Genomic DNA, 12,370 nt, shown 5'->3' with positions numbered 1-12,370 from the left:
GCTCGCCCCCGACTCCCGTGCGTGTGCCTGGCGGGCGCGATCGCCGCCGGGCACACGCGATCGCTCGGTACAGAGCGGGGACCGGGAGCTGTGTGTGTGTAAACACACAGCTCCCGGTCCTGTCAGCAGGGGAAATGCTGATCTTCGGTTCATACAATGTATGAACCAAGGATCAGTGTTTCCCCTAGTGAGGCCACCCCCCCCCCCACAGTAAGAACACACCCAGGCATACTTAACCCCTTCCCCGCCCCCTAGTGTTAACCCCTTCACTGCCAGTGGCATTTTTATAGTAATCCAATGCATTTTTATAGCACTGATCGCTATAAAAATGCCAATGGTCCCAAAAATGTGTCAAAAGTGTCCGAAGTGTCCGCCATAATGTCGCAGTACCGAAAAAAAAAAAAAACGCTGATCGCCGCCATTACTAGTAAAAAAAACAAACTACCCCCTATTTTGTAAACGCTATAACTTTTGCGCAAACCAATCAATAAACGCTTATTGCGATTTTTTTTTACGAAAAATATGTAGAAGAAAACGTATCGGCCTAAACTGAGGAAAAAAAATGTTTTTTTATATATTTTTGGGGGATATTTATTATAGCAAAATGTAAAAAATATTAATTTTTTTCAAAATTGTCGCTCTATTTTTGTTTATAGCGCAAAAACTAAAAACCGCAGAGGTGATCAAATACCACCAAAAGAAAGCTCTATTTGTGGGAAAAAAAGGACGCCAATTTTGTTTGGGGGCCACGTCGCACGACCGCGCAATTGTCTGTTAAAGCGACAGAGTCCCGAATCGCAAATAGTACTCTGGTCTTTGGGCAGCAATATGGTCCGGGGGGTAAGTGGTTAATGAGAGACGCAATTCCCTGTAAATGGCAAGTGTGCAGATGGAAATTTTAGCAGTCATTGCTGGGAATAAGGTAAAAACAAACTCCAGGGTTGTCACCCTTATCTTCACTTACGCATTTGAGGAGGCATAGACCCGCGGCAAACATATCATTTGTGAAATGTTGGGATCAGTCAATCACCTACTTATTCTGGAGTGAAACAAGGATAAAAAGGACACCACCTCAGGAGTCTTTAGGACAAAAAGGTGTATGTAAAGAATGAAAATACACAATATCACGATTTCCTCTTTTTTCTAGAGACCATTATTTAATGTAATGGGAGGAGGGGGGTGGACAGTGTTAGTGTGTTTATTTATGATTTTTTTTTTACAATTTAACCTTTTAAATATTTAAAATTACTTAACAGACCCCTGATATTAACCTTTTAAGACAGGGAAAGAGACCGAGGACATAGATTCACCAGTCCCTTTCTCTGCAGCCTCAGTTGCACTGGAGATAAATGGACAGGAGACAGACTGCAAGTACTCCCGCAAATACTCGATATTGGTCCCGATACTGGTATCAAGACAACCCTAGTCCAAACCCATAGGTAGCCATCCCAGGATTGCTTCTGCACCCAGCCCAAGCTGCAGCACTAAAGGCATTACCTGTGCAGCTGCATGTACACAAAAGGGGCAGGGATGCATCAAACATCCTTGACCAAATCCTAACTATCTGGCTGGATACAAATTGAACATAGTTTAGGTAGGTCTTCATGATTACTGTAAATAGTTTTGGTACTTTTAAAAAAGGACCTTGTACAGTCAGTTTAAGATGTATGTAAAGCTGTATACTTCCAACTGATCCGGTGACACCATCCTCTAATATATAAAATTTAGACCTTGAACACCGCATGCAGCTTGTTTCAAGACATCGACTTATCCGCGGAAAGCAAGGAAGCCATAGTTTCCATGGTGAAGATTTTTAGTATATTCATAATATGAACTGAAAAATTATTCTAGACTGCTTACTCACAGATGAATTTCAGGAAGAACATGAATTTTTAATGCAGTGACTAAGGTAAGTCAACGCAGCGCTGAACATGAAATGCACTTCTCATAAAAACGAGAAGTATTTGCTCTTCCGTCACCAGAGCAATGTACAGCACACATACCAAGCATGTTGTCTTGCTTTTAGGAAGGAATAGAAGTAGTAACAGAGCTTTCAGGAAGAGGGCATCAACCTTACATTATGCGTCAGCCAATGTTTTGTATTACGCAAGTCAGCTAATAAACACTCCTGAGAACATTTCCATCACATCACCAAGCTTTTAGAATTGTCTGCTTGTTTTCCGACAACGGCTGTCCATTTCTACACTTCACAGCAGCCTAGCCATGCACAGATACTGAACAGCAACACAAAAGGTATGCTACAAGATTAGATCTCTTTGGGAGCTAATATTTAAGAACTTGGGCTACGGAGAAAAAAAAAAAAAAAAAACACTGCCCCATCTTGTAAAATCAGGGGACACTTTGCATTCATTTAGCGAATACAAAGCATTCTCAGGATTGTGGTTATGACTAAGGCCTTATAGGCTGAGAAGCATCAACCATTCCTATTTGCCCACTGTGGCTTGTTAATAAACACTACTAATTTTTAAGGGCCCTTTCACACGGGGTGGATCAGTTATGATCCGCCTCCGTGTGTCCGTCAGCTCAGCGGGGATCGCTCCGTATATCCCTGCTGAGCCGTTGGCTGACAGGGAGGTCCCCACACACTGTGCAGGGACCGCCCTGTCTTTTCTCTGCTCTCCCCTGGGGGGGGGGGGATCGGATGAACACGGACCGCGTGTCCGTGTTCATCCAATCCGAAGACGGAAGAAAAAAAATAGGATTTTCTTCCGTCCGCAAAATTGGATGTTTGCGGAGGCGGGTGATTATGGGTGTCAGCGGATGTTCATCCGCTGACACCCGTAATCACATAGGGACCAATGTATGTCCCGTTTTCATCCGCAAACGGATGGATGAAAAAAGAGATTTTTAATACAGCTTACCTGTAAAATCTTTTTCTTGGAGTACATCACGGGACACAGAGCGGCATTCATTACTATATGGGTTATATGGAGTACCTTCAGGTGTAGACACTGGCAATCTCAAACAGGAAATGCCCCTCCCTATATAACCCCCTCCCATAGGAGGAGTACCTCAGTTTTGTAGCAAGCAGTATGCCTCCCAAAATGGTCCTCAAAAAAGAGGGGTGGGAGCTCTGTGTCCCGTGATGTACTCCAAGAAAAAGATTTTACAGGTAAGCTGTATTAAAAATCTCTTTTTCTTTATCGTACATCACGGGACACAGAGCGGCATTCATTACTATATGGGATGTCCCAAAGCAATGCTTACAATGAGGGGAGGGAGAACATCTCCAAGACAAAAGGATTTAATTTAGAGATATACTCAAATCATAATAAATCCAACTTAGTTGAGAAAAATAATTTTAAATTTTAAATTTAACTCAAAAAAGAGGAGCCCCCGGAATCCGAGGGTCTCAAACTGCAGCCTGCAGCACTGCCTGCCCGAAGGCAGTATCAGTATTCCTTCTTACGTCCAACTTGTAGAATTTTGTAAACGTGTGGACAGAAGACCAGGTTGCCGCCTTGCAAACTTGAGCCATAGAGATCTGGTGGTGTGCTGCCCAGGAGGCGCCCATGGCTCTAGTAGAATGAGCCTTTAATGATACTGGAGGAGGCAACCCTTTCAAGCCGTAGGCCTGAGTGATTAATTGCTTAATCCACCTAGAAATGGTGGACTTTGCAGCTGCCTGCCCCTTCTTGGGCCCATCCGGTAGAATGAACAGCACATCTGTTTTCCAGATCTTCTTTGTAGCTTTAAGATAGGCCTTCATGGCCCTGACAATATCCAAGGTATGCAGCAACCCTTCCTTTCTGGAAGTAGGTTTAGGGAAGAAGGATGGTAATACCAAATCCTGGTTCAAATGAAAACTGGATATGACCTTCGGTAGGAAGGAAGGATGAGGGCGGAGAACGACCCTGTCCTTATGAAAAACAAGATATGGTTCCTTACAGGATAAGGCCGCTAGCTCCGAAACTCTTCTTGCGGAAACTATGGCAACCAAAAATACTAACTTCCTTGTCAGTAGAACCAAAGGAATTTCAGCCAACGGCTCAAACGGTTGTTTCTGTAAACTTGACAGAACAAGATTTAAATCCCACGGACAAAGCGGGGATTTAACTGGAGGTCTAATACGTAAGACCCCTTGAAGGAAGGTCTTAACCAGCGAGTGGGTGGCCAGTGGCCGCTGAAACCAAACTGACAGAGCAGAAATCTGTCCTTTGATTGTGCTTAATGCCAATCCTTTATCCACTCCTAGCTGGAGAAAACTTAATACTCTATCGATGGTAAATTTGCGAGAAAGCCATCGCTTGGACTCACACCAGCCTACATAGGCCTTCCAGACCCTGTAATAAATCACCCTAGAGACCGGTTTCCTGGCTCTGATTAGGGTAGAGACTACTTTCTGAGACAGACCTCTACCCCTGAGAATCAGGGATTCAGCTTCCAGGCCGTCAAATTTAGATGCCGTAAGGCAGGGTGGAGGATCGGACCTTGCGATAGCAGGTCTGGCCGTAGAGGAAGAGTCCAAGGGTCTCCCACTACCATCTTTAGGATGAGTGAGTACCATGCCCTTCTGGGCCATGCTGGAGCTACCAGGATGACTGGTATGTGTTCCACCCGGATCCTGCGCAGCAGGCGGGGTAGTAACTGGAGCGGGGGAAACGCATAAAGAAGTTTGAACTGATGCCAAGGGCAAACCAACGCATCGGTTCCGCAGGCCATCGGATCCCTTGAGCGGGATATGAACCTGTCTAGTTTCTTGTTGAGTCTCGATGCCATGATATCCACGTCCGGCACTCCCCATCTTTGGCAGAGTGCTTGAAAGACTTGTGGATGCAGAGACCATTCCCCCGGCCATAGAGTCTGGCGGCTTAAGAAGTCCGCCTGAAAGTTGTCCACTCCTGGAATGAATATTGCCGATATGCAGGGCACATGCGCCTCTGCCCATAGGAGAATCAAGCTCACCTCTCTCTGAGCGGCTTGACTCCTGGTTCCCCCTTGGTGATTTATGTATGCCACGACCGTGGCATTGTCTGATTGAATTCTCACCGGGAACCCCTGCAATTTTGACGTCCAAGCCCTGAGGGCTAGTCGAGCAGCTCTGAGCTCCAAGATGTTGATGGGCAACTGCTTCTCTGGCTTTGCCCAAGTACCTTGGCGAGTGCAACCATCCAAAATTGCTCCCCAGCCCGTCAGGCTGGCGTCTGTGGTCACTATCTTCCAAGCCACTGGGCTGAAAGACTTCCCCTTCAGTAGATTCTGAGGGTCTAACCACCAACACAGACTTTGTCGGACTCTTGATAAGAGCGGCAACGGGATATCCAAGGCCTGTGGCCTTCTGCTCCATGCTGACAGGATGGCTGCCTGTAGGATGCGAGTGTGGCTCTGGGCGTATGGTACCGCCTCGAACGTGGCCACCATCTTGCCTAGTAACCTCATACATAGGCGAATAGTCGGTTCTTTCTTGCTTAGAACCAGTAGGATTAATTCCTTGATGGCTTTTACCTTCCTCAGAGGTAGGAACACTCCTTGTTGTTCTGTGTCTAATCTCATGCCGAGATATTCCAACTGCCTTGTGGGCTGGAAAGCTGACTTTTCTCGATTTAGGACCCAGCCGAACCTCTCGAGGTATTGGACCGTGAGGGCCACTGCTCGCTCCAAGCCGGGAGACGAGTGGTCTATGACTAGGAGGTCGTCCAGGTATGCTAGGATCGTGACCCCTTGGATCCTTAGCTTGGCTAGGATCGGAGCTAGGACCTTCGTGAACACCCGGGGGGCCGTAGCCAACCCGAAGGGAAGCGCCACGAATTGGAAGTGACGCGAAGCCACCATGAAGCGTAGATATCTTTGATGTGGCTGATAAATTGGAACATGAAGGTAGGCATCCTTTATTGAAGTCGTCCTTCTGGAGTGTGGCAGCTGCTGACCGCACGGATTCCATCCGAAATGAGCGGATCTTTAGATATGCATTTACCATTTTTAGGTCCAAAATTGGCCTGACATCTCCATTGGATTTTGGGATGATGAATAGGTTGGAGTAGAAACCCAGCCCCTGTTCCAGGACTGGCCGGAATCCGAGGCGGATCGTTTGGAATCCTCGACTCCTGGAAATGAGGAGGAGGAAACCTTAGGAAATCTAATTTGTAGCCTGTGGCCACGGAAGACCGTACCCACTCGTCGGGAATGCTGGCTTCCCAAATCTCTGAAAAGAGTCGCAGCCTTCCCCCCACCTTCGTGGGTGGGGGCGCCCCTTCATAAGGTTGGCTTGGGGGCTGGTTTTGCTGGTTTGCGAAACCACTGCCTTTTGCCTCTAACAGCCTGTCCTTGTGATTTGCTGTTGAAGCCGAAGTTTGCTTTTGCAGGAGGCCGTCGATACTGCTTGGCATTAGAGGGCCCCTGCCCAGGGGAATACTGTCGTTTAAACGCAGGCCCCTGAACCTTCTTCTTAGTTGGCAAGAGAGTACTCTTGCCGTTTGAAATGGTCTGAATGTATTTATCTAGGTCTTCTCCGAAGAGTCGTCCTCCATGGAAGGGGAACCCTACCAGGAGCTTCTTGCATGGGGGCTCAGCCTCCCAGCCTTTTAACCATAAGAGTCTTCTCATATGGATAAGGGATAACGATAAACGTGACGCTTGCTGGATAGAATCCTTGATTGCGTCTACCGTAAAACATATGGCCTTAGGGACATCCGAAAATTCTTCTGCCTGCTGGGCAGGAATAAGTTTAAGCATCTGCTTAAATTGATCCGATAATGCTTGAGCGACCCCAATCGCAGCCACAGCTGGCTGTACTACTGCCCCTGCAGTAGTGAAGGAGTTCTTAAGTAGTGCTTCCAAGCGCTTATCAACTGGATCCTTGAACACCTGTATGTTTTCTACAGGGCATGTTAACGATTTGTTAACACATGAGATGGCTGCGTCCACTGCAGGAGTAGCCCATCTTTTGGAAAATTTTTCTTCCATAGGATATAGGACAGAGAACTTCTTAGGTGGTAAGAAGATCTTATCTGGCTTGTTCCAATCTTGGAACAAAACTCCCTCTAATAGAGGATGGATCGGAAACACAGCATTGCTTTGAGGCGCCCTCAGTGAGCCCAAAGCTGAAACCGTCGATACCTGGAGATCTGGTACTGGCAAGTTGAATGCCCTATGGACCAAGTCCGACAATCCTTGAATCCACCAGCTCTCCCTCAGGGAGACTGCCCCAGACTCCTCTGTATCCGGATCTTCGATCCCTGAACCTACTTGGTCCTTGTCCAAGAGGTCGTCCAATTCCCCTGAGGAAAGGACCTCCTCTTCTGAGGGTCCGCGCTCGGGCGACGGAGATCTATTCCGCTTACTGCCCCGCATAGCTGCGGCTATCATTTTACCCATGCTTTTCTGCATCTCTTTTAAAGAGGTGAGTAATACCTCCTCCGTGACCATCTTAGGGTTGGACTGACCCGCGTCAGCTCCAGCCCCAGATCCCGATGGCCCCAAGGCTCCCTGTGGGGAAAGCAGCGGCATAGCTTTGTCCGAGACCTCAGACTCTCTGGGGGAATCCCCACCTCTTGTACCCTTGTTTTTTGATGCCATGGTACAATACCGAGGTACACCTGCTACTTATTGGTACCTGGGACTTATAAATAGTTAAATGCCCAAACACCTGTTTGGGGGATAAAAAATGCTTCCTCTCCCCTAGATGACACTTTTTTTTTTTTTTTTTTCAAAAAAAATCTTTTTTTTTTTTTTTTTTTTTCAAATCTAGGAAAGAAAAAACATTCTGTCCCCCTGAGTAGTATTGCAAGAAAAACTATGAGATGGAAAAGAAACAGCCTATTCCTAGGCTTGAAAACAGTCTTTCTGAAGACTGCAATATTCTTTCTGGCCACTGTGTGTCCTCGGCGCCCCGTGCTTGCCGTTCTGGTCTTTCCTCCTCAGTTCCAAAGTATTGAATGAGCTATATGGAACAAACAAGGAAGGGCCGCCCCTTCCTTAAGCCACTGACCCGCCCTTCCCCCCCAGCAATCTCAAACAGGAAATGCCCCTCCCGACAGGGGGGGGGTGGGGTTGGGAGGAAGGGACCTCTCTGCTCCAGCAAACTGCAGCCTGCAGCCTGGAACCATGAGGAGGTCAGCGTTTTGCCTGCTTTGCAGGCCGTGAGGAGGAAGACTGAATGGAGCATCGCCTGGAGGCTTGCAGGTAAGCACAGCTCTCTGACACACACATATACTTTTATATCACACAGGCCCCACTCAATGCTTTTCCAACACTACAAGGGAGGTCACATCTTATGGGGAATAATACATATAGAGCCATCCTATCTTTATGATATGTGACTAGTTTGCCAGATGCAGCGCATAACTTTAGGCATGTCCCCTGTGACCCCCCAGAAAAAACCTGCTAAGAACCAAGTTCCGCAAGTTTTCCCCTCACTTACCTGCTCCATGCCGCAGGACTTTGCCAAGCAAGAGGCCCAATCTTCCCCCATCTCGGTGGGGATGTCTAGACCTTCAGGCCCTGGGTTCCTATGAAGGATCCACTGTCCTGGGCCCATATAGCACTCTGGCAACAGAAACATTAGGCACCCAAAGGTTTCTAAGTTCTGGGCCCAGGGTCCAGCTCTCTAAAAAGAAAAGCATTATGGGCTATACCCCAAGGGTTTGGGGTCCGGTTACTGACCACTTTAGCGCTGAGGCTTTTTTGGACAGAACCGGTTAGCTCACCTAATCCCAAGGATGTGGAGGCAAGCTAAACCATGACTAACACCTAAGACACTGGCGGAAAAACTGAGGTACTCCTCCTATGGGAGGGGGTTATATAGGGAGGGGCATTTCCTGTTTGAGATTGCCAGTGTCTACACCTGAAGGTACTCCATATAACCCATATAGTAATGAATGCCGCTCTGTGTCCCGTGATGTACGATAAAGAAATGCGGACATACAGTCCGGTCCGCACATGTGAAAGGGGTCCAAGAGCAATGACTGGACTGCGGATCATCTTTTCTTCATTCTCAGAATTGTACCTGTGCAGTGCTCAGAAGATAGTGGAGCAGCAACTCGGCACAATGGAGATTGCTGGGGTATCATTATTAGCTCACAGATCCCCTGCTAATCGGAACAGAAGGCTCCAGTGTGAAAGGGCCATTATGGTTTACCCTGTAGCTGTAACCTGGTGGTCTTCTTGCAAAGAACCCTTTTTGGTCTTGCTTAGAAAAAAGGTGGTGTTGAGGCCAAGGACTTCCTTCTTTCCTAAGGTAGTTACTTTCTTTCACCTCATTCAGGACATTGTTCTCCTCTTCCTCTGCCCAGTTCTATCCATGTCATCAAAAGGGAATTTTCATCCCATATCTCAAGCTTATGTTCTCAAGAATCAGGTCCCCCCCCCCCTTTCCTGTTAAGGGGTACTTTTCTAGATCGAGTACTACTTTGGCATCAAGGCTGCCAACTGTTCTGTTTACTTTAAGTTCTACCAGCCGGCTGTGCCTCATCGGAGGACGTTCTACCAGGTAGCTTTTGTGGCCTCAACTGATGTCAGTAACCGATTCATTTTATTTTTTGCACTGGTTCTATGAATTTTCAGTGGCACCTTGTAAAGGGAACTGTAAAAAGGTTGCTGCAAACTGACTACTGCGGAGATGTCAACTCTGGGAGACAACCAAGTCTCTTGCAAAAAGAAGGCGCCCAGTATTTCTCAGCACAACAGGCTGCTGTCTGTCTCATGACAAGAAGAGATTTTTGGATTACAGAATCTGATTCCTGAGCCACCAAGCTGGAGAGAGCTTATTCTTGGGCATCAACTGAATTTGCCAGCCCAGAGACAAGACCGACTTGTCCTAAGATGACAAAATGTTGCACTGCAGATGCCTGAAGTGAAATTGGGGCTCAAAAAGGAGGCTACCATCAATGCCAAAGCTTTCATGCAGAAGCAGAGTTAAACAACTTCTAAACTGAAAAGTTGAAAACTGAAATAGCAGGATCTGCAGTTTTTCCTGGGGAAGAAAGACAGATGTTATAAGTCAGCTTCAGCACTGTTTTCTGAAGTTTTAGGACAAGTTTTTGAACACACAAGGTGCAGAGGAGAAGCCAAAAGGCAGGGCCATGAAGGTAGTATAGTGCCCCCAAGCTTTGCTTCACAGCTGCAACAAAAAGTGATCCCCCTGTTGCATTCGGTACCACCAAAAAGTTGACCTATTAAAGTTAATGAGTGTGTGCCAAGACTGCCATGCAACTGTGTGCAATGTGCAGTGGCTCTGCTCTTGATAAAACAGGTGGTGAGGAGGCAATATATCACCTACTCTGAAAAGCGGTCAACTACAGATCACTTTTCAAAGGACCAAATGGGCTTTTTAAATCTGTGTGCGCAAAGAAATGCATTAGACGGCTATGATGTCATGCATCAACGTGTGGTGCTTTTGCGTGTTGACATTTAGAATGGGTAGGAGTATTAGATATTAAAGTAGACCTATAGGCAAAACTTTTTCTCATTTAGGATAGAGATTTTTTTTTCGCCACCTGTGTCTCATTACAGAAATGTCCCTTCACTTCCTGTCCGATAACCAAACCGGAAGGGAGCAAGAGGAAATTCCTGGAAATTAAAGGCTCTCCTGGGGGACCCCAAGGTCACTAGATTGAATGTGCCCATTGGAAGATTTCCCCTTTACTACTTTTCTGGGGAAAACACAAAATTTGGGATTGATAATTGTAAACGGTAGGGATGCACCGATACCGGTATCGGTGCAGATACCAAGCATTTGATCGAGTATCTATTCTTTGCAGTGTGACCTGCGCCATTTCTTTTTTGGACCAACGCAAATCGCACCACAAAAGTATCGGTACTCTATTAGCGAGTACAGGCCCAAAAGGATCGGTACTCAAAAAATAAAGTTTGTCTTTAGTTATACTTTAGCCAACATATATCAATACCCCTTGCCAACACATCAAAATGCAAGTTATGTGTTTTGATGCACTACTATTGACTTTTAGGAGCCCTTCCAAAATACATAACAAAAAAAAAAAAAAAAACACTTTGGAGTGCCAACATGGTGTCACTTTTTTTGGGGAAGTGCATTGCAACTCGTGCACCAAGACACAACAGTATCATTGCCCCCTTAAAAAAAATAACTAGTATTAGCTGTAATGCACCATACAAATAGGTTATTAAGATGCCTTTGTCCATTTTACAAAAGTTATATTAGCTGAGGGAAAGAAAGAAAAAAAAAAAAAAAAAGCCACACAACAACCTGCGGCTAGTTGGAGCAATCCCTTAGCTAACCAAAAGTACATTACAGTGTGAACGAGAATTAACCTTGAATGAGCATCTACTGCATGCCAAAAGCTCTACGCTAATTATTTAATCAGAGAAGGCGTAGGTATTGCAAGATCGAGAACCAAAGCTATAGCACAGATCCACTGAACACCATGTAATCAGGGTGAACTCTTTATTAATTAGCTTTAAATAAAAGCCGGCTTAAAAATACAATCTAGGTTTCTTTACATATGAAAAGGCTCAATGATAACAGGCATGACAGCTGCATAGATTGGTCACTATGAGAAACTTAATACCCTGCCTTTCTTCTGGTATCACGTCCGGAGAAATGAAGAGGATGCAATCCCAGTTCTGATATAACATTAATGTGGGATTAAACCAGCATTACGTCGGCAGAAACAACCGCAGACATCCCCTTACTGGAACCGTCAGATACAACAAGCAGACACAGAGTAAGCACGCTGGAATCATGCAATACAATAAAAACACCTTCCTTTAGGATTGTTAGAATGAAGAAAGCAAATCCTCTTTGAAATAGCATCCAGGAATAGGAGAGGTGAGGGTCTATATTGAGAAATGGGGTATTAGAAACAGGAGGTGGTTTGTCTCTATTCCCCCTGCTGCCCCGTTTACTTACATATCCATGAGAGTCTCATGAAACGGGTTACAATATGTTCAGAGGCCTGCTAACATTAACGTGCAAAAGGTTTCCCTGCCAAACAAACAAGGACATTCAGCTGCTTCAAAAAGGGCAAGAGGGAAGGGAGAGAAACCTGAGAAGCACTTAGTTAAAGGACTTTAAGAGCGAGAGGGGCTTGCAGAGTGTGTGGCAGGCATTCCTCTTCTCCCTGCTGCACACAGGATACATCCTGCAATGTGTCCTGATCTATGACCCCTAAATATCAGCTAAAATGCTACATCTTACTGCAACGCTAAACCAACCGCCAGATCCAAGTACATGGAACCGAGAATACACATTCAAGGCACTTTTATTTATTAGATGTGGGAAAGGCTAGCTTGCTGGGAATTTTCAAGGGTGCTTATGAGAGATCAGCTTATGACTTGAATTCATGATCAAGAGCCAGAGTTTGTTCTTTAATGAGTAAAGGAAGTAGAACCGGTCAATGCCAATAAAGACGTTATTGGTCTTCTTGGGTTGCTC

The 12,370-nt window shown here is 45.9% G+C and overlaps 1 protein-coding gene across 3 annotated transcripts in view; it reads right to left on the bottom strand.

Annotated features, from left to right (window-relative positions):
* The window catches only part of PTP4A2 (protein tyrosine phosphatase 4A2), a 67,076-nt gene that overhangs the window by 36,509 nt on the left and 18,197 nt on the right, over positions 1-12,370 (bottom strand). Inside the window, exon 1 of one of the 3 annotated variants that reach the window (XM_040337067.1) lies at positions 11,846-11,923. The exons of the other annotated variants lie outside the window; for them this stretch is intronic. The gene's annotated coding sequence lies outside the window, so the exon portion shown is untranslated. Of the gene's footprint in view, positions 1-11,845; positions 11,924-12,370 lie in introns of those variants that run through there. 3 annotated transcript variants of the gene reach the window in all.

This window comes from Rana temporaria, chromosome 2, assembly GCF_905171775.1.
Source record: "Rana temporaria chromosome 2, aRanTem1.1, whole genome shotgun sequence".
NCBI classification, from domain to species: domain Eukaryota; kingdom Metazoa; phylum Chordata; class Amphibia; order Anura; family Ranidae; genus Rana; species Rana temporaria.
Note: the sequence above shows the minus strand (reverse complement) of the source record. Positions and strands in the feature narration are given on the sequence as shown.